Source organism: Mobula hypostoma, chromosome 10, assembly GCF_963921235.1.
Source record: "Mobula hypostoma chromosome 10, sMobHyp1.1, whole genome shotgun sequence".
NCBI classification, from domain to species: Eukaryota; Metazoa; Chordata; class Chondrichthyes; order Myliobatiformes; family Myliobatidae; genus Mobula; species Mobula hypostoma.
This window is the reverse complement of record NC_086106.1, coordinates 88,998,729-89,023,845: the sequence shown is the minus strand read 5'-3', so window position 1 is coordinate 89,023,845 and position 25,117 is coordinate 88,998,729.

Sequence of the window (25,117 nt, the reverse complement as noted above, 5' to 3'; positions counted from 1 at the left end):
AGATTTGAGACGTTCTGTGAACAGTGTATGAATCCAAGCTGAATAAGCCGCTAATCTGCGCATGTACATGACGGGAGACACTGTTGCTGTGTCATTCCTCACAACGTGCTTTCTTCACAGTTTCAGCAAGCTGATTGTGCTCAGATTAAGTGGCAATGCTTCACAACTTTGACCTTATGTTTCAGCTCATTAGAAGAATATTGAAGCTTGTAGTATTGTTGCCCAGGATGACGTCTAAGACCTGGTTTTCTCAAATAGCTTTATATTATGTCACATCCAGAAAACAAGTGAAAAGGAAAAGAGAATGGGTTCTTTACAATTTGGCTGGGTATGAATGCCTGTTTTTACAAGCAGGCTTACTTTCCTGCTGGTTTTTGTTCAGCCTGTGGTTCTTTTTTTCAGAAAGAACAGAATTAGAATCAGGCTTAATTTTTCTGAGATATGTTGTGAAATTTGTTGGTTTGCAGCAGTGGAAAATTGCGATACATTATAATAAAAACTATAAGTTACAATAAGAAAGGTATATGAGAAAATTAAATAAGTAGTGGAAAAAGAGAGGGAATAAAAACTGAGGTAGTGTTCATAGTTCATTGTCCATTCAGAAATCTGATGGCGGAGAGGAAGAAACTGCTCCTGAAGTGTTGAGTCTGTGTCTTCAGGCTCCTGTACCTCCTCCCTGATGTAGCAATGAGAAGAGGGCATGTCCTGGACGATGAGGGTCCAAATGGATATCACCTTTTGAAGGTGTCTTGGATACAGGGGAGGCAAGTACTCATGATAGAGGTGGGGGGGGGGGGAGTTTAAAACTTCCTGCAGCTTTTCCTGATTCTGTGCAATGGCACCTCCATACCAGACAGTAATGTAACCAGTATGTTCTCCACAGTACATCTGTAGAACTGTGCAAGTGTCTTTGGTGACATATCAAATTCTCCTCAAACTCCTCACGAGTATCGCCACTGTCGTGCCTTCTTTGTAACTGCATCAAAATGTTAGCGCCAGGAGATATTGACACCTAGAAACTTGGAACTGCCCACCCTTTACATTTCTGATCCCTCGATGAGGACTAGCATATGCTCCCTGGACTTCCACTTCCTGATGTCCACATCAATTCTTTGTTCTAACTGCAATACCATTCAACTAGCTGATACACCTCACTCCTGTTCACCTCCTTGTCATCATCTGAAATCTGCCAACAATACCGGTATTGTTGGTCAAATTAATAAATGGCATTTGCGCTATGTCTAGACACACAATTATGGGTGTAGAGAGAGTAGAGCAGTGGGCTAAGCACGCATCCTTGAGATGCGCCAGTGTTAATTGTCAGTGAGGAGATGTTATTTCCGATCTGCACCGACTGTGGTCTCCCAGTGAGGAAGTCAATGATCCTGTTGCAGAGGGAGGTACAGAGGTCCAGGTTTTGGAGCTTGTTGATTAGTATTGAGGGTATAACTGTGCTGAACACTGAGCAATAAACAATAAACAGCAGCCTGACATAGGTACTATTTTTGTCTGGGTGATCCATGGCCGTATAGAGAGCCAGTGAGACTGCATCCGCTGTTGACCTGTTGTGACGATAGGCAAATTGCAGTAGGTCCAGTCCTTGCTTAGACAGGAGCTGATTCTAGCCATGACCACTTCTCAAAGCACTTCATCACAGTAGATGTGAGTGCAACTGGGTGAGAGTCATCGAGGCAGTTCATCCTTCTCTTCTTGTGCTCTGGTATGATTGTCACTCTTTAGAAGCAGGTACGAACATTTGACTGCAGCAGTGAGAGGTTGAAGCTATCCTTCAACACTCCCATCAGGTGGTTGGCACAGGTTTTCAGAGCCATACCATGCTCTCCATCAGGGCCTGATGCCTTGCAAGCGTTCACCCTCTTGAAAGATATTCTGATGTGAGCCTCTGAGACAGAGATCCCAGGATCACCAGATACTGCAGGGATTTGCACAACTGCAGTTTTCTTCTCCCTTTCAAAGCATGCATGAAAGGTGCTGAGCTCATCTAAGGGTGAAGCATCACAGTCATTCATGATGTTAGCTTTCACTTTGCAGGAAGTGATGGCTTGCAAAACCTGCCAGAGCTGATGTGCATCCAATTCTGTCTCTAACTTCAATAGGAATTGCTTTTTTGCCGCCCTTAAAATAGCCTTCTTGTATAGTTCCAGATCACCAGTGTTGAGTGCCACAGATCTAGCCTTCAGCAGAATATGAATCTCCTGGTTCATCCATGGCTTTTGGTTTGGGTATGTCCGGTATGTTCTCAAAGACAAACACTCATCCACACAGGTCTTGATAAAGTCACTGATAATTGTGGCATATTCATTCAGACTGGAAGATGAATCCCTGAATATTGTCCAGTCCATCAACTCAAGACAGCCCTGCAAGCACTCCTCGGCCTCCTTTGATCAAATCTTCTTGGTCCTCACTGCCGTTGTTGCGGTCTATAGTCTCTGACTATACATTGGGGGGAGTGGAAGTACAGTCAGGTGATTGGGCTTTGCAAAGTGTAGGCATTGGATGGTGGCATAACAATGGTCAAGTATGTTGTCTCCTCTGGGTCCACAGGTGATAAGTTTGTGGTAGCTGTTCAGAGACTTCTTCAAGTTAGCCTGGTTGAAATCTCAAGCAATGAAAGGGAAGACACCAGGACGTGCTGTTTTGTGACTGCTGATTAAAGTTCTCAGCTCCACCAGTGCCTGCCTGACATCGAACAGAGGTGAAATGTATATCACTAACAGGATGCTGGTGGAAAACTCCTTCCCCAGATAAAACGGACAACATTTGACCTCTAGATGTTCCAGTTCTGGTGAGTAGACTGAGAGAGAACCACCATGTTGTGCACCACCATGAGTTAAGCATAAAGCACATTTCACCTCCTCTGCTTTTAAAAGACTGAGTTGTCCTGTCTTTGTGGAGAATGATCAAGCCATCAAGCTACAGTGCTGCATCCAAAATGGTGGGGGATAACCATGTTTTTGTGAAGCAAAGTACATGGCAATCCCTGATGTCCCTCAGGTACAGCAATCTTGCTTCAAAATCTTCAATTTTATTTTCCAGAGTCTGTACATTCACCAGCATGATTGTTGGGAGTCCTCTGTGTTTCTGCTACCGTTTCGTGAAGGGGAATTGCATTTGTGACCCAAATCTGCCATTTAGGGTCCATGGATTTTGAGGATCGATTGATTTTTTAAAAAGTCTTAAAATGATGTTGCTGACTGAAGAACCCATGGCTGTGTCTGTAGATTTCAGCTGTAGTAGTCCTATATTAGAATATTTGATAATTCCCATTGGAACTGCATGCAAACAGTCACTACTTAATGGCACCATTTTATCTATGATCAGTAAAATAAAGCTTCCTTAACTGCCTTGCAGATATCAATTTGTCCCTTTATTTACATTGTAAGTGGAAAAATGTCTAACCATCAACACTAAAATAGCACAAATTTTCACCTTTAGCAGTGAAGTGCTCAGCCACAGTTTTCTGCATTTATGTACCTTTTGATAAATTTTATATGTTAGGTATGCATAGATGTATAAGAAATGCCTCATTGATGGGAGTATTGAGGCCTGAGATCTGCAGCCTAAGGCAATGCTCATTGAAAGCACTTTGAAACTAGTGATCAGTAGAATGGCCAAAAAGGCAATTTATCTACTCGTCGGAATTTAATCAAATTCAGATAAGATTCAGACAAATTCAGATAACCAAAAGATCGAAACTGAGATTGAAAGCATGCGAAGTGTAGCTGATTTAGATGGGAAGGGGCTGAGCCAAGGGGGTTAGATTGTAAGGGTAGTTATAATTTTTTAAAATGTCTGCTCAGATTAGAATCTTACATTTTCTCATGACATTGAAAGAGACCATTTTGCTTACCAAATCCATGCCAATTCGTAGAACATTCCTATCGGTGCTGTTCCCCTATTTCTTTTAATATACCTGATTTTCTTTTCTTTTTCTCCAAATAACAGAAAAGTGTAGGGATTTTTATGGGATTACCAATAAATTATAGGGTGATGCAACCAAAGTTGTTTCTGCCAAGTCTTTCCCTCCAAAGTCTAGAAAAATAACAAAACACGAACCCAGTCAGAAATAATACATCACAGTTTTCTCAAGAACTTTGCATTACCACAGAAGCCAGTCTTTGGGCAATTCAGTTCAGTTCAAGTAATACCAAGAAATCACTGAGGCTCCTGAATATAGTAAAGTTATGATAGTCAATGACGTGCTGGCTGTAATTCTGATGTTTATGTTCTTAAGCCAGTGTCAGACGAGCCCAAGCGATTACAGCATAGATACCCGTAAATGTGGAAAATTTTCTGAGGGAGTCCAGAATTAAAGGACAAATCCAAAACAGAAATGGTTCAGCACATTAGTAGATGATGTTGCTGTAGGTTTCATCAAGTGCTGCTTAATAATAACCAGCTCAATGATGCTCAGCTTGGATTCTGCTAGAATTATTTGACCTCTGTCCTTATTACAGTCTTAATCCAATCATGGAATAAAGAACTGGAACAAAAGGCAAGGTAAGTTTGATATACATTGAGTCCTGATGAAGGGTCTTGGTCCAAATTGTTGACGGTTTATTCCTCTCCATTGATGCCATCTGACCTGCTGAGTTCCTTCAGCACTTTATATGTGTTACTCTAGGTAATTTTGACAGTCCTTCATATTCAAGTAGTATTGGATTGACTAGTGATACTAGGTCATTATTAATGGATTTCAAGGTAAAAACACTCCACTGACTAGCACAAAGAAAGTAAACTTTGCTTGTTGGAGGCTAATCGTTCCATCCTGAAGGCATTAACATAAGAATTCCTCAGGGCAATGTCAAGAACTAACCACCTTCAGCGGTTTCATCATTGACCTTCCATGCCATCATGTCTGAAGATGTGGGTTTTTGCTAATGACTGGAAGATTCCTTTATCAACCTTAAAATGACAAAGCAGCTTATGTCTACCTGAATCAGGGCTTTCATATATTTGTGCATTCAGTGACAAATGGTGAGTAATATTCATGCTCAATAACTATCCATCTCCAGCAACAGAGGTCTCCTTAACCATTTTCCCTTGAGATTTAACATCGTTACCACCACTGAGACCTCCACCATCAAGACAATGCAGTTTATAACCCAGACTACCCATTAAATTCTGTGGTCAGAGATTGTGGGCTCTGTGGTGAATGACTCACCATTCTTCAGTATCAAAATCCTGGATCTGCTTACCCAAGGGAATGAGGGGTCTTTTACTGAGGGACTGCATTGATCCAAGAAGATGACTCACCATCACTTTCTCAAAGGCTGCTATAGATATGCGTTAAATGTTTTTTCAAAACAACTTTAGATCAAATCACATTTTCTTAATGTGGAAATAACTTGTATCATAAATCTCCTCTTCAAATGATAGTTTGAAATGCCATATTCAAATAATTCAGTGAACACTTACAACTGAACAGTATCAAGTACTTTGTCTGCCAGATTCAATCAATAAAGCCATTGGAAATTCAGATCTGCTCCAGCTAATTTATCAGGTTCAATGGCATCTGTAGCTCCAGTAAATTGGCTAATCATCTTTTTAAAGAAATTGGTTCAGACACCCAGGATGTAACAAAAGTGCCCCCTTCTGTTTTGGACTGGATTCTCATATCTTATAGACATACACTTCTCTATCTTGCTGATGATAATACTGATAAATGAATACTTGTTTTAAATTATTAACCTTGTTGTTCATAGCAAGACAGTTAAGCTTAGTTTGAATTCGCTTATTTCCATCAATGGCATTCGTCACTGCATAATGTGAAAAACAATGAATTCAGAAAATCATTACTTGTCATAAGGGGGGGCAATGAGAGGCAGATCCGAATGCAAGACACAGACACTATCTATCTAGCCCTCCTGGCTTTCCTAATTCCCTCTTTGAATTCTTTTCCAGCTCTGTTATAAGCCTCAATGGCTCTGTTTGATTTTAGATTCCTTAGCTTTTCACACTTTTCCTTTCTGTTCTAGATTAAATTCATTACCTCTCTCAATATCCAGGGTTCTCTTACCTTGCCATCCTTGTCCTTTAGACTGACTGGAACATACCTGTCTTGTACTCTGTGCAGTTGGTTTTTAAAAATGTCGGATGTGGGCTTGCCCCAACGCAGCTGTTCCCATTTATCTCTCACTAGCTCCTGCCTAATGCTCTTGTAATTTGCTCTGTTCCAATTTAATACTCTCCCACAAGGTCCATACTTACCCTTATTTATAGCTACCTTAAAACTTTAGGAGTTGTGGTCATCATTCTCTAACTGCTCACCCATGGGTAAGGTCAGTCACCCGCCCTGGCTCATTACCCAACATCAGGTCTAGAACAGCCCTTCCTCTTTTTGAACTATCAACTTATTGATTGAAGAAACCTTCCTAGATGCACTTATCAAATTCTGCTCCTTCTAAACCTCTTGCACTGAGAAGTTCCCAGTTTACATTAAGGAAGTTGAGGTCTCCCATGACACCAAACCTATTGTTTTTCCATCTTTCCTTCATCTCTCTGCAAATCTATACTTCAATGTCCCAGTGCTAATGAGGGGATCGGGAGGGGAGTGTCTGTAGTACAATTTCAAGGTCTCAGAATATTTGATTGTTTTAAATATGAATAGTATTTTTATGTCTGTATTCTACCTAGTCTGTGGGTACTGCTCTCCTTGTGTGTGAAGTAAGCACACATTCGGAAATACGGCACAATTTAGCACGAAGCCAGAGTCCACTTGAGTGAACACAGGAGTCGGGATATAGTGTCCAGGCTCCAGGTGCTTTATTGGGTAGCACTCACATATACAGTCAAATAAGTGTAAAACAGAGAGAGAAACAGAAAAATACCCTAAGTATTTAATGCAGCAAACTAATGATGACTAACTCAAACATTCATAAGAAATTAGGAATATATGAAACTAGACTTACGTACAAAATATTCAAAAATTATACACACAACATTGGTAAACAAAGTTTAAAATTGTATAAGAAGGTTAATATCATGTAAGCAGTCTTTAAATTACAGTGCCAAGGTTGGTCAAACACTATATTGATAATCAGGAATAAACTTTTACTTAAATAGACATGAGATATTGTTCATATAGTGTTCTCCTTTATGAACTAAAACAATAATGATTTTGATGGCACAAATGAAAAAAGATGGTATGGGGTTGTGAAAACGTGCTTCAGTCAAACTGAAAAACAAAAATGGCTGTCTTCTTCTTGTGGTCCAACTGCATTTCAAAATAAAAGTCAGCGGGGCTATTAGTTAACAAATAAAAGCATGAACATTGTGTGAGTACTTCAACAAACAGACTGGGAGTTTTTTCATCTTTAAGTCAATAGTTGGCTGTCTTTGGGTGTATATATCTCGAAAGTAGCTCTGACAGTTTTCTGTCTAAAAACTAGTGAGATTTAGGATAAGGATACTGGAATTGGAGATTATCAGAAAAATCATTGGATGGAATGGTATCAATGAAAAACTACAAACAAAGATGGACAAACAACTATGTGCAAGAGAAGACAAACTGTGCAAATACAAAGAAAAATGAAATAATAATAAAAATATGTAATAAATAGTATTGAGAACATAAGTTGAAGAGTCCTTGAATGTGAAGCACCAATGCTTGTGGTATCAGTTCCTTGTCAAGGTCAGTGAAGTTAATATGCTGGTTCAGGACCCTGACGGTTGAAGAGTCATAACTGCTTCTGAGCCTGGTGGTGTGGCACTTCCTCCTCAATGGCAGTGGCAAGAAGAGAGTATAGGCTAGATGATGGGTGCCCTTGATGATGGATGCTGCTTCTTTTGTGGTAGTTTTATTTGTAAATGTGCTCAAGGATGGGTAGGGCTTCACCTGTGATGTACTGAGCTGTATCCACTACTTCTTTTTAGACTTTTCTATTCCTGGCCATTGGTGCATCCATACCAGGCCGTGATGCAACCAGTCAGGATACTCTATAGAAGTATGTCTAAGTTTTAGATCACATGCTAAACCTGCACAAATGTCTAAGAAAGTAGAGGCGCTGCTGTGTCTTCTAGGTAATGGTACTTACATGTTGGTCCCAGGACAGATCCTCTGAAATGATAATGCCAAGGAATTTAAAGTTGTGAATCTCTCCGTCTTGTGCTGACGTTGGAGAGGGTACAGAGAAGATTCACTAGAATGATTCCGGGAATGAGAGGGTTAACATATGAGGAACGTCTGTCCGCTCTTGGACTGTATTCCTTGGGGTTTAGAAGAATGGGGGGGACCTCATAGAAACATTTCGAATGTTGAAAGGCATGGACAGAGTGGATGTGGCAAGGTTGTTTCCCATGGTGGGGGAGTCTAGTACAAGAGCGCATAACTTAAGGATTGAAGGGTGCCCATTCAGGACAGAGATGTGAAGAAATTTTTTTAGCCAGAGGGTGGTGAATCTATGGAATTTGTTGCCAAGGGCGGCAGTGGAGGCCAAGTCATTGGGTGTATTTAAGGCAGAGATTGATAGGTATCTGAATAGCCAGGGTATCAAAGGGTATGGTGAGAAGGCGGGGAGTGGGACTAAATGGGAGAATGGATCAGCTCATGATAAAATGGCGGAGCAGACTCAATGGGCCGAATGGCCGACTTCTGCCCTTTGTCTTATGGTCTTTGATTCCCTGATGAGAACTAGTTCATGGACCTCTGGTTTCCTCCTCCTGTAGTTAATAATCAGATCCTTGGCCTTACTGACATTGAGTGAGAGGTTGTCATTGTGGTGCCACTCAGCCAGATTTTCATTCTCCTTCCTACAGTAAATGCTGATTCGTCACCACCTTTGATTCAGTCAATGGGCAGTGGTGTCATCAGCAAACTTAAATATGTCATCAGAGCTTTGCTTAGCCTCACAGTAATAAGTATAAAGCGAGTTAAGAATGAGGCGAGGCACATAGCCTTGTGGTGCACCAGTGCTGGTGGTCATTGTAGAGGAGGTGTAACTGACTGGGGTCTGCAAGTTGGGAAATCGAGGATCCAATTGCACAAGGAGTTATTGAAGGCTAGGTCTTGGAGCTTATTGATTCGTTTTGGGAGCTTATTGATTCGTTTTGAGCCTATTGATTAGTTTTGAGCTTATTGATTGGTTCTAAGCTCATTGATTAGTTTTGAGGGGATGGTGGGATATTATGGACACTTCATTTCTATATAAATATCCTACTATTTATTATAAACGTCCTATTCTAGAAAGTTATTATTATTTTGAAAAGTCTGTGGTTCTCATTATCATTAATAAATTAATTTTAATCAATGAAAATTGGATTACAATTATAGCTGCTGAAAAACAACTACTGTTTGAATAGCTTTGTGAAACATTAAAGAATCTGAATTCAGAGTGTTTTTGGCAATGTTTCCGTGTACTTCAATAATTTCCACAAAGTTTCCACCCAAAGGATCTTTTTTTACATGCGAGCTGAATCTTAGGCAAGCAACCTACATGGGTATTCTTTATTTGGGTGTTGAACATCTCTGGCCTGAACTAAATGTCCCCAACTTTTCACACTTGTTTTCAGCCATCCTAATTCATGGAAATACACGAATTCCATGGGGTCAGGCTGGTGTGCTTCTCCCATTCCACATTCACAGCTTTTCTCTATTTTCCACTATGGAGCTGTTGGACATCCAGAACACACCCCACAGAACAGTGCTCACAAAAACTTTGTAATATCTGAACTGCTTTGCATCACAATACAAATGAGACCCAAATCCAAAAATAGTTGAAGGCTCTCTACTGTGGGTGGTCCACTTCCTAAAGCTTTTGCATGGTTACCCCACCTCCTGACCTGAATCATAAAGTTGCTATTATTATGTATCCTGGCCTTCCTTGGTTGGGGTGCACTTCCTTACTCTTGATTAATGAGATTTTCTCTCTCCACTGTCTGTCCAACAGGAGTGAATGTCGATTCTTTCATTTGTGGTTGAACAGCTATTTCCAATGATAAAGGTTCTTTATCCTTCCTATATAAACAAACCGATAGGGATTAAATATTATCTTAGAATTTCCCATGTTTCCAGAAGATTACACAGTAAGATAATTATATTATCAAAAAGAAGAAGGGTACTTACAGTGTTCCATAACACAGTTAGTGGAATAAATTATGTCACACCAAAAACTTAACATCATTGCTGCTGCTGGGATCCTTATAAACTTCTGCACAAAAATAAAGACTATCAGTGATAATAATTCAGACAAGAGGGTGACATCATCTGTAACGGTTAGTAATTTATTCTTCAAATTACTCAGTAATTTAGGAAGTGTAATAACAATAATTCAGAGCTTCATAATGACATTTTTGTACTTAATTATTGAAAAGTAATTAATGTTTACAAGCTGACTGTGAAGAATATATTTCTGAGCTCATTAACTGTGCTGTGAAAATATTTATAAATGAGGGGGTAGTTAGAACTTATTTTAAGAGCCGGATGGAGGTTAGTGATGAACGCCCCTGAGCAAACAGTCTTGTGAATCTCACTGTTTGGAAGCAGGAAAGCCTAATGAATATAGCTGAGAAACTCATCAATTAAGAAAGAAAGGCGAGCAGTATGAAATCATTAGAAATATTAGGATTCAGGTCAGGGAGATCATGTGAAAGCTGCTAGAGATGATTTTGGACCACCCACACCAATTCATCCATAGTGCCTGATTCTAGCTAGATTTGAACTGTGAGATGAATATCACAAAATTAAATCTATTTGATACAATTTAATAAGAGTATTCTGTGCAGCATGTCAACCAAAAATAAACTTCCTTATTCTATTCTTCTGAAATGTTGCATGCATCTTCACATTCTTTTCCAAAAATAACACTTCAGCTTGTCATCTCAGTCGTGCAAGCAACAAAGAATACAAATGGTACAAAGAGAAAATAGAATTGGACCCTGCTGAGCCTTACTTATCAGCACAAAATTCACTTCTTGAAACTGATTTTTATGCTCAACCCATTGACTCTTTTTCTGGGCTTCGTTTCCACCATGAGAAGCTAACAATTTATCAGAAATTCAGTGGACCATACAGCATGCATCCAAGGTCTATTCCTATGGATTGTGCAATGACTCTAAAGTTCAATCAGTAACATTCCATACCAGACTTATATAATGCTAGTCCAGATTTTATATAAAGCACACATCAAATATCTTGTCTAATATTGTTGTGGATATTCAGAACACAAGCAAAGTTAGGAAGATAGATTGTCAAAAATTCCACAAGGCAGTGGACATATCATCTTCCATTAACCCTCTAGTTGTCTGCTTATACTGAATTTCATTTTTTGTAATGGAGTCACCTTGTTGGATCTTTGGCTGAACTTCAGAAGCCAAATTTAGTTCAGCACTAAGGGCAACTCTGTTGCTTGATTATTCCAATGTAGCTGTACCTTCTGTCTCTGTGCTCAAATTCTTCAATAGTCTTGGCACAGTATTTCCAAGAATCACACGGCATAAATTCCAAAAACCTACCATGCACTAAATTCAAAGGTGTCCTTGTCCTCATTGGTTCACTTTTAAGATATCATTATTCCCAACAATATATTCTTCCATAATCTTACAATAACTAACCTCTGTGAATTTCTCCATCTCTATATTCCAGTTTAGGCCTCACTATCACTCAGTTCCTGTAAATTAGTTTTCCCTCACCATTATTCCCCTCTTAATAATCTATCCTGATGTCCTTGCAATACCCATTATCTTCAAAATATATGTTCAGCAAGCAGCTCCTTGATTTTGTGTTTGGCTACTTCCTGTGACCCTTGCAATGATTCAATAAGTAATGCATGTCAAGGACAGGAAAGGTCACATTGCCCATAAATCTGTTCCACCAGGCAAGTCGAGTAATTTAAGTTCCGAAATTAAAACATTTAGATATGGTCAGAATGACATTGTTCTGCACAAATATGTCAATGTTTCAGCAACAGACATTGTCAAATTCCTTCCTATTTCATTGTTGGCTGATTTATTTCAGATAACTTTAAATAGAATCATCAAACATACAAACTCTTTAGAGTGTAACTACATAGACTAATTGATGAAATACTCTGAGATTCATTCCATACATCTTTTCTAATCTTATTTACCTGCAATATCTCCCCCTCTCACAAACTTGTACTCAGTGTGTACCCAGGGTAATGACAACCTGCAAAGTTAGATACTGTTAAATAAACTATCTAATACAACCCTTTATGCAATTATGATATATTGCACTTTAACACCTCCTTAAATAAAAGAGCCAAACAAATTAAATCCAATCTTCTCAATATTTTAATAATCATAATTGTATGTCAATAAGAACAGGCAATGCCTATTGGCACTCTGATAACTTAAACCCTTCAAACCGAGTATCATTTTGAATTTAATTTCCTGACGAATGTGGATGCCAAAACTGAATCCGACTGCAAATGCTTTTTTTCAACAATAGCAACTGCTAATTCGCAATTGGATGTGATTAACTTGGCCATGTGTGCTAATTTAAGTTCATACATCGCATAGTTTTGAAACAATGTGGATTTATTCCAGCTGGTTGAAGCAACAATATTGATAGCTTCATTCTCCATATGTCAATAAAGCCATGGGGCTGGACCCCTGCAGCTTTATCAATATGCCATTTTAACAGATAACAAAAGGCAGGTATCACAGAAAGAAATCACACACAACAATCAAGAAGTAATCAAAAGCTCTTCTATTTGTCTCATTATTTTACTAATGAACATACAAGTACACACGTTGTGACTTATAGATGTCAGCACTGCAACCTCATGTCAAATGGCAATGTCTTTCTTGTATCAGTGGAAACACATTTCTGTCAGGAAGTCATAAGTTCAGTTTCCACTCCAGAAACTTCAAGCCGTAAGCTAGGTAGACTCAGTGTCATAGAACTGTTGAAGATGTTGCCTTCTCAGAAAGGCAGTGTCCATTATTAAGGGTCTCCAGTACCCAGGGCATGCCCTTTTCTCACTGTTACCATCAGGTAGGAGGTACAGAAGCCTGAAGGCACATGCTCAGTGATTCAGGAACAGCTTCTTCCCCTCCATCATCCGATTTCTAAATGGACATTGAACTCTTGAACACTATCTCACTTTTTAAATATGTATTATTTCCGTTTTGGCACGATTTTTAATCTATTCAATATATAGAACTGTAGAACTATAGAACATTACAGCACAGAAACAGGCCTTTTGGCCATTCTTGGCTGTGCCGAACCGTTTTTCCGCCCAGTCCCACTGACCAGCACCTGGACCACATCCCTCCAAACACATCTCATCCATATACCTGTCCAAGTTTTTCTTAAACGTTAAAAGTGAGCCCGCATATACCAATTCATCTGGCAGCTTATTCCACACTCCCACAACTCTCTGTGTGAAGAAGCCCCCCCCCCAAATGTTTCCTTGAAACTTTTCCCTCTTCGCCCTTAACCCATGTCCTCTGGTTTTTTTCTCTCCGAGCCTCGGTGGAAAAAGCTTGCTTGCATTCACTCTATCTATACCCATCACAATTTTATATACCTCTATCAAATCTCCCCTCATTCTTCTACGCTCCAGGGAATAAAGTCCTAACCTATTCAACCTTTCTCTGTAACTCAGTTTCTCAAGTCCCAGCAATATCCTTGTAAACCTTCTCTGCACTCTTTCAACCTTATTAATATCTTTCTTGTAATTTGGTGACCAAAACTGAACACAATACTCCAAATTCGGCCTCACCAATGCCTTATACAACCTCACCATAACATTCCAACTCTTATACTCAATACTTTGATTTATAAAGGCCAATGTACCAAAAGCTCTCTTTATGACCCTATCGACCTGTGTCACCACTTTTAGGGAATTTTGTATCTGTATTCCCAGGTCCCTCTGTTCTACTGCACTCCTCAGTGCCCTACCATTTACCTTGTATGTTCTACCTTGGTTTGTCCTTCCAAAGTGCAATACCTCACACTTGTCTGTATTAAACTCCATCTGCCATTTTTCAGCCCATTTTTCCAGCTGGTCCAAATCACTCTGCAAGCTTTGAAAACCTTCCTCACTGTCCACTACACCTCCAATCTTTGTATCATCAGCAAATTTGCTGATCCAATTTACCACATTATCATCCAGATCATTGATATGATGACAAATAACAATGGACCCAGCACTGATCCCTGTGGCACACCACTAGTCACAGGCCTCCACTCAGAGAGGCAATCCTCCACTACCACTCTCTGGCTTCTTCCATTGAGCCAATGTCTAATCCAGTTTACTACCTCTCCATGTATACCTAGTGACTGAATCTTCTTAAGTAACCTCCCATGCGGGACCATGTCAAAGGCCTTACTGAAGTCCATGAGACAACATCCACTGCCTTCCCTCATCCACTTTCCTGGTAACCTCCACAAAAAACTCTAATAGATTGGTTAAACATGACCTACCACACACAAAGCCATGTTGACTCTCCCTAATAAGTCCCTGTCTGTCCAAATACTTGTAGATCCTATCTCTTAGTACTTCTTCCAATAATTTACCTACTACTGGTGTCAAACTTACCAGCCTATAATTTCCTATAACGAAACAACATGAGCTATCCTTCAATTCTCCGGCACCTCACCTGTAGATACCGACATTTTAAATATATCTGCCAGGGCCCCTGCAATTTCAACACTAGTCTCCTTCAAGGTCCGAGGGAATACCCAGTCAGGTCCTCGGGATTTATCTACTCTGATTTGCCTCAAGATAGCAAGCACCTTCTTCTCCTCAATCTGTATAGGTTCCATGACCTTACTACTTGTTTGCCTTATTTCCGATGACTCCATGCCAGTTTCCTTAGTAAATACAGACACAAAAAACCCATTTAAGATCTCCCCCATTTCTTTTGGTTCCATACATAGCTGACCACTCTGATCTTCAAGAGGACCAATTTTATCCCTTACTATCCTTTCGCTCTTAATACACCTGTAGAAGCTCTTTGGATTAACCTTCACCTTGACTGCCAAAGCAACCTCATGTCTTCTTTTAGCCCTCCTGATTTCTTTCTTAAGTTTGTTTTGCACTTTTTATACTCCTCAAGCACCTTATTTGCTCCCTGTTTCTTATACATGTCATATATCTCTCTCTTCTTCTTTATCAGAGTTCCAATATCCCTTGAGAACCAAGGTTCCTTATTCTTATTCACTTTGCCTTTAATCCTGACAGGAACATACAAACTCTGCACTCTCAAAATTTCTCCTTTGAAGGCCTCCCACTTACCAATCACATCCTTGCCAGAGAACAACCTGTCCCAATCCACGCTTTTTAGATCCTTTCTCATTTCTTCAAATTTGGCCTTCTTCCAGTTTAGAACCTCAAACTGAGGACCAGATCTATCTCTATCCATGATCAAGTTGAAACTAATGGTGTTATGGTCACTGGAACCAAAGTGTTCCCCTACACACACTTGCATCACCTGTCCTAACTTGTTTCCTAATAGTAGATCTATTATTGCATCCTCTCTAGTTGGTACCTCTATATATTGATTTAGAAAACTTTCCTGAACACATTTTACTAACTCTAACCCGTCTAGACCTTTAAAAGTATGGGAATCCCAATCAATATGTGGAAAATTAAAATCCCCTACTATTACAACTTTATGTTTCCTGCAGTTGTCTGCTGTCTCTCTGCAGATTTGCTCCTCCAATTCTCGCTGACTATTGGGTGGTCTATTATACAACCCCATTAATGTGGTCATACTGTTCCTATTTCTAAGCTCCACCCATATGGCCTCAGTAGACAAGCCCTCTAATCTGTCCTGCCTGAGCACTGTTGTAACATTTTCCCTGACTAGCAATGCTAACACCCCCCCCCACCCTTCATCCCTCTGCCTCTATCACGTCTGAAACATCTGAACCCTGGAACATTAAGCTGCCAGTCCTGCCCCTCCTGCAGCCAAGTTTCACTAATGGCTATAATGTCGTAATTCCATGTGTCAACCCACACCCTCAGCTCGTCAGCCTTCCCCACAATACTCCTTGCATTGAAACAGACACACCTTAGAAGATTATTACCACCACTCACAACCCTTCTATTTGTGACTTCACATGAACTTTTAACATCATTTATTTTCACCCCCGCTCCACTATCTGCTCTGGCGCTCTGGTTCCCACCCCCCTGCAAATCTAGTTTAAATCCTCCTCAAAAGCACTAACAAACCTCCCTGCAAGGATATTGGTCCCCTTGTAGTTCAGGTGTAACCCATCTCTCTTGCACAGGTCCCACCTGCCCCAGAAGAGGTCCCAATGATCCTGAAATCTGAAACCCTGTCCCCTACACCAGTTCCCCAGCCATGTGTTCATCTGCCAGAGCATCATATACTTACCTTACTGGCATGTCACACAGGTAGCAATCCTGAGATTACCACCCTCGAGGTCTTGCTTTTTAACTTTCTACCAAGCTCTCTATACTCACTTTTCAGGACCTCCTCACTCTTTCTTCCTACGTCATTGGTACTGATGACATCTGGCTGATCACCCTCCCACTTCAGAATGTTGCGCATGCCATCAGAGACATCCCTGCCCCTGGCATCCGGGAGGCAACAAACCATCTGGTAGTCTCTGTCACCACCACAGAACTTCCATTCTGTACCTCTAACTATCGAGTCCCCTATCACGACCGCTCTCCTCTTCTTCCACCCTCCCTTCTGCACTGCAGAACCAGACTCAGTGCAGGGAGATCCAGCTGCGTCAGCTTGTCCCAGGTAAGTCATTCGCCCCCCCCCAACAGTATCCAAATCGGTATACTTGTTGTTGAGGGGAATGGCCACAGGGGAACCCTGCTCTGCCTGCCCTTTCCCCTTCCCTCGCCTGATGGTAACCCAATTACCTGTGCGCTGCTCCTTTGGCGTAACTACCTCCCTGAAGCTACTATCTATAAACACCTCATTCTCCCGAATGATCCGGAGGTCATCCAGCTCCTGCTCCAGTTCCCTAACGCCGTTTGTTAGGAGCTGCAGCTGGATGCACTTCTTACAGGTGTCGTTGTCAGGGACACTAGAGGTCTCCCTGACTTCCCACATCCTGCAAGAGGAGCATTCCAACATCCTGACTGGCATTCTCTCTACTCTTAACAAACAAAACAAAACTTACCGGAACCTACCCTCGCCTCTGCCTGTTCACGCTGAAGCCTGTTGAGCCAAAGCCGTCCCACTCTGCTCCCTCTCACTCCACTACCTGCTCTCAACGCTGCTCACTGTATATGATGGTCTTTTTTTAAACCTTTGGTGCTCTACATCGTGCGCCTGCGCAGTCTAGCCTCTTTTCCCCGAGCAGCGTAAAAAAAATGTCTTCTCTTCAAGATTCCTACACCTTCTCTCTCGGCCTCTTGTCCCAATTTTTATATGTATACTGTGCTTGCTTGCTTTATCTATCTATCTATCTTTCTATTTATTTATTTATTATTTTATTTTTTTTCTCTTCTATATTATGTATTGCATTGAACAGTTGCTGCTAAGTTAACAAATTTCACCACACATGCCAGCCATAATAAACCTGATTCTGATTCTGATTTCAGTTCAGTCATTTGACAAAGACCACATTTCTGTAAAGGATTTGAAGATACTTTTATTTTAAAAGGAGTTGCAGAAATTCCCCTGTGTTTAGTCCAATATACACATTATATCAATAAACTAAGTAACAAATTTGCAGAGGGAACCATCAATATTGCCAGCTGAACCAATAAGAATGAACTCAAGCAACACACACAAAACGCTGGTGGAACGCAGCAGGTCAGACAGCATCCATAGGAAGAAGCACAGTCGATGTTTGTCTGAGACAAGTATGTATGAAACATCAACTGTACTTCTTCCTATGGATGCTGTTTGGCCTGCTGCGTTCCCCCAGCATTTTGTGTGTGTTGCTTGAATTTCCAGCATCTGCAGATTTCCTCGTGTTTGCAAAGAATAAACTCACGATGCTTGTGAGATCTTGCAGTGTCCAATTCCACTGCTGAGTTCCCAGTGTTAATACAGTGACAACACTTGACTGTGTTTCATTGGAACTTAAAACCTTTTTACTTGTCATCTCATTATAAATTAAAACACTTCTAAAATGTATTGATAAAAAATGATAAATAACTGCTTGAGAATTTTTGCAAGCAGATGACCCTGTGAATTTCCAGCCTATCAGCGAGAAACAGAAACTTCTGGAAATGCTCAACAGGGCAGGCTGCACCTGAAGGAAGAAAAACAGACTCAACATTTCAGGATGGAGCCATTTATCAGGTTTTGTTTTAGATTCTCAACATCTGCATTTTTTTTTATTTTCACAGTCAGCTGGAAACTCTATCTAGAAATTTGCACAAACGCAGACCTTTGTCTGAATTGTTTTGTGACTTGGAGTACACAAATAAATTCCTGTAATCCAGATAGTTTCTTAAAATAATAGAAAGTGCAAGGAGTTCCCACAGTCATTGATTTTCAAACAGCTATATTTGATTTGTGGTTGAAGTCTTGTAATTTGCCTTTACAGCCTCACAATCATATTCAGAATTCTTCGTTGCCTTTAGCTTACATTGCAAAGTAGGCAAGCTTTTCCTGTGCCAGAATTTCTATTATTTTCCACCATACATCTGTCAACACAAAGATGCAGATTATTAAGAAGTCTGTGCTTTGTTGCTCTGTCTGCTTGTGGAACTTCTGTGTTTCAGTCTGTGCCCTTGTGAAGGAACTCATATATTCGTTAGCAGCCTTAGGAACTTCTACCATCGCCAGTGGGCACCATGGGGATTGCAGTGCTGGTTTGATAGAAAAAATAAATGGTGCAATTTGGATGTTTGTTTGTCTTGTGCTCTCAAAACTGGGGCTAGTTTTGTCATATTTATCTTTCATTTAGGTTGATTTTGTATAATGAGACTTGCACACCAGGGGTACAGGTTTCATATAGATGGGTGACCACTGGAGAGGTAAGTTAGAATAAGCAGATAGGTCAGGCTTCCCCTGTGGCCATCTCCATCACTAACACACGTATCTCTTTGGATGCTATTGAGAGGGATGTTTTTTCAGGGGCTCTTAGCAGTAGTCAGATCTCTGCCATTGTGACTGGCTCTGAGGCTAAGTGGGAAGAGTGCTATCATAATGGTAGAAGACTTGGCAAAGAGCGGGACAGACAGGAGATTCTGTGGCCGTAGAAGACAAACCAGGATGGTATGTTATGATATATGAACAGATATATAGACAGTTTGTGGAAAGCTTCAGGTTCATTCCAGATTCATTTATTTACAACATGTACAAAGAAACAGTGAAAGGATGTGCTGGTGCACCTCACAAGTGTTGCCACACATTCTGGCGCCAACATAGTATGCCCATAATATTCAGCAGAGCAACACAAGTAACAACAATAAAAACACATCAGCAGAAACAAACCAACACAACGGCAACAAGACAAACTTGTTTCATCCCTCCCACCCATTCACACACTGATAGGCTCCAACTGCAGGACAGGCCTCCTCCAGGCCTCTAATCTCCAGTCCTTGGCCTGGGCTCATGGAGTCACAGTAATCAGGCCTCCAGTTTCCAGACACGCTATTGGGCCCCTGACTTGCAGACTCACAGATATAGGGCCTCCAACTTCCAGACATTGCGAACCAGAGGCTTCAATAGCCAGGCCTCAACTTCCTGACTTGCTGACTTCAGTCTTCAACAATTGGAATTGACCTCAGGACTTACTGATCATTGATATTTGAAATCAGGGTCTCAGACTGCTGACTTGCACAGACCTCCGACCCCGGGACTTGCCCACCTGAGGCATCATCAGTCCTCATCCACACGGCCTGCTGACCTCAGTCATTAATCACAGGAATCACTTGTCTCTGTGCTCAGTGCCCGTCGACCCAACATCCATCTGTGGTGAACACTGGCCTTCTATTGCAGAGTGCTCAGTCCTGGAATCCAGTCAATTGAATTGAATTGACTATATTTCTTACGTCCTTCACATACATGAGGTGTAAAAATCTTTACATTATGTCTCCTTCTAAATGTTAGTGTCTGCTCTAACTCTTCACTAACTGCTCTTGATCACTAACTCCCCTAATCTCTGTCCTTAAACACTACCGTCCCCTAACTCGCCACGCTTCCCCTAAAAGCATCCCTACAAACCTAAAACTGAGTCTGAGCCACAATCTCAATGGACATTGCAGTTCGGCGCCATCTTCTCCAGAAGGTAACAATATATGACCAGATATGCACATAACCTGGCACCAGTAGTGTGATCACTGAAGTCGAGTAAGGCAGTAGTCCCCAACCTCCATGCCACGGACTGATAACGGGCTGCGAAGCATGCAGCGGTGCAGCGGTAGCCAGAGCGCACCCAGCACATCTTTAAGAAAAAAGCTGAAATAAACAAGCTAATTAATTAGGTGCCGCCCAGCACGTAAATGTCGGCCCAGATCAGAGGTGATTGCCGATTTCACTTGCTCTACACGATGTTCACTCCTCTTTCCAGGGCACTGGAGCCTTTAGCTGTTCCATTGTTTGGTTAATTTAAACGCCAGCCCAGACAGGCTGAAAAGACAAGGCTGTCAGGATCGAGGAGACATGTTGAATCTACACAAACTTCTAATAAAGTATAGGTGCTGCTGTGCTTTCTTTGTAATGACAGTTACGTGCTGGTCCCAGGACAGATCCTCTGACACTTTTCAGAGAGAGAAATGACGATCCTTAATGCCGAAGAATTTAAAGTTATTGACCGGCTCCACCTCAGTTCCTCTAATGAAGACTGGCTTCTGGGTGGCACCTAATTAAATAGCTTGTTTATTTCGGCTTTTTTCTTAAATATGTGCTGGGTGCAGTCCGGCTACCACTGCAGCCCTGCATGCTTCGCGGCCCGGAGGCTGGGGACCACTAGAGTAAGGTGTTCTTCTAAGGGATTGTCTATCAGTGGGTCCTCAGGTGTCTGTAGAGGCTGATCTAGGATCCACGCATTCTGGTGCAGTGTGGGCAAGAATAAGTGGTGACTGTGGTTAGTGACTAGGTCTTTCGGTTCTTCATTCTCAGCTTTCACAGCTGTCGCTTGTTCTCTGTGGCACAGCAGAAGTCGCTCTGATGTAGCACAGCTCCTTGTTGAACAGATTTCTACCATCTGCATCTATTGAGTACAATTTCATCCCAGTTTTTAGGTGTAATGTTAAATTTATCTGGTGCATTTTGATGTCATCTTTGAAGCATTTGCTTTGCCCAGCAGGGGCTCATTGACGTTCTTTCAACTGGGAGAAAAGAATCTTATTGGGGAGACAGGAGTTAGGCATCCGAATGACATGACCTATTCATCAGTAATTTTGTTGCTTTATTGTGGTGAAGATGCTGTATTGGCCTCCTCCAGTATGCTAGTGTTAGTATGTCTGTCCTTCCAGCTGATCCTCAAAATCTTTCCCAGGGCTCTTTGGTGGTATTGTTCCAGGACTTTCAGTTGTCTACGGTACATGGTCCATGATTCAGCTCCATTCAGTAATGTAGGAAAGACGACTGCTTTGTAGACCAAAAGTTCTCTTTGGACCTGTAGGTCCTGGTCTTCAAAGACACTTTTCCTCAATCTTGCATAGGCTCTACTAGCACTACTCTGGTTGATCTCTGGGTCGATGTTTGATTTTGAGGAGAGAATGTGGCCAAAGTAAGGAAAGTGGTCTACATTTTCATTGGCAATATCATCAACTTTTATGGTGGGTTGGTTGGGTGATGGCTGATATAGAATTTGTGTCTTTTTTATATTCAAAACGAAACCCAGAGCCCTCTATGTCTTGGCAAAGGCATTCAGGATACATTGGAAGTCTTCTTCATATTGTGCTGCAATGGCGTTGTCATCCACATTCTGAAGCTCCATGGTACCGGTGGTGCTGACCTTCTTCTTGGCCTTGAACTTGTTGAGGTTGAAGAGCATGATTGGGATTCCCTGTGGCAGATCTTCACCAGTGAGGTAAAGGATGGCAGCAATAAAAATGGAAAATAGGGTGGGTGCAATGACACTGACTGGTTGACTCCTGTCTTCACAGTGAAGGGTTCTGGTTCAGTGCAACTATTGTTGAGTACTGTGGCTGACATGCTATCATACAGTAGCCTCAATATTTGCAACCACTTGTCAAGGCTGCCATATCTTGATCGTATATTCCAGAGACCTTTGCAGTCAACCGTATCAAATGCCTTTGTCAAATCCATGAAAGCCAAGTACAAGAGTTGCCTTTGTTCGTGGTATTTTTCTTGTAAGTGGCATCCTATGAGGATCATGTCTACAGTACCTCTGGATGGTTAGAAACGACACTTATTGAATAAGTGTTCAAGGAGTACTTCTTCAGATAGTGGAAGGAGTCAGTTGACAAGGATATGTGCAAGTACTTTGCCTGTTGTTGATAGGAGCAAGATGCCTCTGTAATTGCCACAGTCTGCCTTGTCTCCCTTCCTGAATACTGCATGGTTGCTATTAGAGCATCCCTGAGCTCTGAAGGCAGTAGTTTCTCTTCCCAGATCTTCAGGAATAAGGCATGTATGTGCTGCAGGAGTGTTGGTCCACCTTCCTTAAGGATCTCTGCTGGGATCTCATCAAGACCAGTGGCTTTATTGCATTTCAGGCTCCCGATGGCATCATGGACCTTTCTCATACTGAAAGAACTCCTCATGTTGTCCCTCACAGGTCTCTGGAGGGGTTGGTTCGTAACCTTTGTTTCCACAGTGCCGTTGCGGTTAAGAAGTCCTTGAAAGTGCTCTCTCCATCAACTGTTAATATCCTTCCAATTCATAGCAGTTCTTCCCATCATTTGACTGCATAAAGTTTAATCTGAAGTAACTTGGACCATGGACTGCTTTGGTGGCACTGAAGAAGCCTTTTGTGTCACCAGAATCTGGTAGTCTCTGGATTTCTAAGGCTTTCTCTGTACACTAAGAATTTTTAGCTCCCTCACCCTATGCTGTACATTTGACTTGGCTCTAGGATAAGATTCTCTTTTGGCCTTGCTGCTGATGTCATTCTGCCAGGCAGAAAAGGCTTTCTTTTTCTTGGAGATAAGTTGTTCTATCTCCATGTCATTATTATCAAACCAATCCTGATGTTTTCTGGGCTTGTACCCAAGGATGTTTCAGCAAGTATCGAGGATGATGGATTTAAGCAGACCCCTGTGTTCTTCGATATCCTCTGGATATTCCCGTTGGAGGTTTTCTCCACATGTGGCCAGAAGATGCTGTTGGGTAGCAGTGTCCAGCAGGCTTTTCAGCCTGGTCTACTTCTTTATCATGAGTCTGGTGGAGATCATATGATGATCTGTCCAACAGTCATCTGTTCCAGGCCTAACCTTTGTGATATTCACATCATGGCAGTCCCTAGCTCAGACAATAACCCAGTCAAAGAGATGCCATTGTTTAGATCGGGCATGCCAAGATGTATTGAATTTGGTTTTTTTGGCAGAAGAGGGTTTTTGTGATGATAAGAATGTGCTCAGTACATATAGTGAGAAGTAGTATCCCATTTGAGTTGATGTTGCCAATCCTTCCTTTCCTATGGCACCCTCCCAAAGGTTAAAGTCCTGACGGACCTTGGCATTGAAGTCTCTAAGGAGAATTATCTTATCGTCCTTGGGGATGCTCAACAGTGTCACATCTAGCAAGCACAGAAGGCCTCTTTTTCCTACCCATGTGAATCCAGAGTTGCTTCATACGCACTCATGATGGTTGCCATCTGGCTGTTGGCAAGCTCCAAGTGAATTGTCATGACACGATCACTGATCCCCATGGGAAGTTCAGAGAGTTGACTGGCAAGTTGGTCCTTTACTGCAAACCCAAGGGATTCTGCTTTCCCTTTCCAGAGGAACTAATCTTCTCCTCCATCAGTTGCCTTTCACCTGTCAGACAGCTTTTGAAAAGAGCAACTAGGTTAATCTGGCATCTCCTCAGTTCTCTGGCGGATTACAGCTTTCCTCTCTGGTCGATCACTGGTTGCACAATCTATCAGAGTATGTACATTTCTGGCTCTAAAGGTCATGCTTCTTTGTTTCTGACCACATATGGTGATCCTACTGGATACAGTAATCCAGTGAGGATATTTCGAGGCAGGCTATTTTAGGGCACCTTTTCCAGTCCCTTTCCCAAATGGGGTGAGCAGATGGATCCTAAATAGGCCTGCTCATTTGTGAGTTGAACGCCAAAGAAAGCAGGATTTCCCAGTGGCCACACATTTTAATTCCACGTCCCATTCCCGTTCTGATATGTCTATCCACAGCCCCCTCTACTGTCAAGATGAAGCCACACTCAGGCTGGAAGAACAACACCTTATATTCCGTCTGGGTAGCCTCCAACCTGATGGCATGAACATTGACTTCACTAACTTCTGTTAATGCCCCACCTCCCCTTTGTACCCCATCCGTTATTTATTTATTATTATTATTAATTTTTCTCTCTCTCTCTCTCTCTCCTTTATCTCCCTCTGTCCCTCTCACTATACTCCTTGCCCATCCTCTGGGCTTCCCCCCTCCCCCTTTCTTTCTCCCTAGGCCTCCCGTCCCATGATCCTCTCATATCCCTTTTGACAATCACCTGTCCAGCTCTTGGCTCCATCCCTCCCCCTCCTGTCTTCTTCTATCATTTTGGATCTCCCCCTCCCCCTTCCACTTTCAAATCTCTTACCATCTCTTCTTTCAGTTAGTCCTGACGAAGGGTCTCGGCCAGAAATGTCGAGTGCACTTCTTCCTATAGATGCTGCCTGGCCCGCTGCGTTCACCAGTAATTTTTATGTCTGTTGCTTGAAATTCCAGCATCTGCAGATTTCCTCTTGTTTGTGCTCTTTCTGCCTCAGTCCAAGAACCCAGTGATTGGATCAACCACCGAAACCAATGTACCAGCTCATGACTAACAGCTTCCAAACATCACAGTCCTGCTCCCCTCACCACTTGCTGATTGCCACAGAACTTAATCAAGCATATTAGGGTGGATTCGTTTCATGGAGAATGCCTGTGCGTGACTTAGTTTAATGTGGGGAGGCTGATGCATGGGCAGCCGCCACACGGTCCTTGGCCGATTGGGAAAAGGGTCTAGTGGCATGGAGTGTAAGTCAACTGGGTACCTTTCATTGCCGTAGGCTTCCTCCACCTTCACTGACATTGTGATATCTCATTATCTTCCGCCAGCTCCACCAACG